Genomic DNA, 1,755 nt, shown 5'->3' on the forward strand with positions numbered 1-1,755 from the left:
TCTAGAACTAGAATGTAAATGTTTTGACACAATGACTATGCAAATGACATGAAATTTATGTGAACCAGCTTGATGAAAGTATTTCAAAATGTATATGAAAACACTACACTGTACCCCATGTTTGCATTAATGTAATAATAATAATAATAATAAAATCTTAGCCAATAGTTACAGCTACACATTAAAAAAAATTATACATCATAATCAAGTAGGCTTCATTCCAGGGATGCAAGACTAGTTTAACATACACAAATCCATAAATGCAGTTCACCATATTAACAGAAGAAAAACAAAGACAATATGATCCTCTTAATAAATGCAGAAAAGGCATGAAATTTAGCATCATTTCCTAACAAGAACTCTTAAGAATATAGGCATAGGGTGACACCTGTGGCTCAAAGGAGTAGGCGCCAGCCCCATATGCTGGAGGTGGTGGGTTCAAACCCAGCCCCAGCCAAAAATTGCAAAAAAGAAAAGAATATAGGCACAGGTGGCACATTTAATAAAGTGTTTGGCTCCATCTTTGACAAATCCACAGCTAATATCACACTGAATGGAGTAAAACTGAAAACTTTTCCACGTAGAACTGGAACCAGACAAGGATATCCATTATGGCCACCATTATTCAACATTGTGCTGGAAGTTATAACCAATGCAACCAGAGAAGAGAAGGACATAAAGGCCATCCGAATGGAGGCAGAGGAGGCCAAACTCTTGCTCTTTGGTGATGATATGACCTTATACTTAGAAAACTCTAGAGACTCAATCACAAGACTCCCGGAAGTGATTAAAGAAATACAGTAACAGATCAGAGTATAAAATCAGTGCCCACAAATCAGTTGCCTTTGTATATGGCAATAACAGCCAAGTTGAGTTGTTAATCAAGGACACAATTACCTTCACAGTAGCTTCATAGAAAATGAAACACCTAGAAATACACGTAACAAAAGTGGTGAAGGACCTCTACAAAGAGCAGTATGAAACCCTAAGAAGAGAGATAGCAGAAGACATTAACAAATGAAAGAGCATACCATGGTCCTGGTTGGGAAGAATCAACATTGTTATAATGTCTGTACTGCCCAAAGCAATCTATGGATCCCATGCAATTCCGATTAAAATACCAACACCTTCGTTGCCTTCAGGGATTCCTATATTAGCCCATATCCCAAAATCCCAAAATCACAGATGCTGGCATGGATGTGGAGAAAAGGGAACACTTCTACATTGCTGGTGGGAATGCAAACTAATACATCCCTTTTGGAAAAATGTCTGGAGAACACTTAGAGAACTAAAAATAGATCTGCCATTTGATCCTGCAATTCCTCTACTAGGTATATATCCAGAAGACCAAAAATCACACTACAACAAAGATATTTTTACCAGAATGTTTATTGCAGCCCAATTTATAATTGCTAGGTCATGGAAGAAGCCCAAGTGCCCACCAACCCACGAATGGATCAATAAATTGTGGTATATGTACACCATGGATTACTAAGTAGCCCCAAAGAAGGACGGAGACTTTACCTCCTTCCTGTTTACATGGATGGAGCTGGAAAATATTCTTCTTAGGAAAGTATCTCAAGAATTGAAGAAAATGTATCCAATGTACTCAGCCCTACTATGAAATGAATTTATAGCTTTCATAGGAAAGCTATAACCCAATTATAGCCCAATAATATGGGGAAAGGGGAGAGGGAGGGCAGGGGATGGGGGAGGATGGGTGGAGGGAAGGTGATTGGTGAGATCACATCTATG

Source organism: Otolemur garnettii, unplaced genomic scaffold (assembly GCF_000181295.1).
Source record: "Otolemur garnettii isolate 467f Iridium unplaced genomic scaffold, OtoGar3 scaffold00127, whole genome shotgun sequence".
In the NCBI taxonomy this organism is placed as follows: Eukaryota; Metazoa; Chordata; class Mammalia; order Primates; family Galagidae; genus Otolemur; species Otolemur garnettii.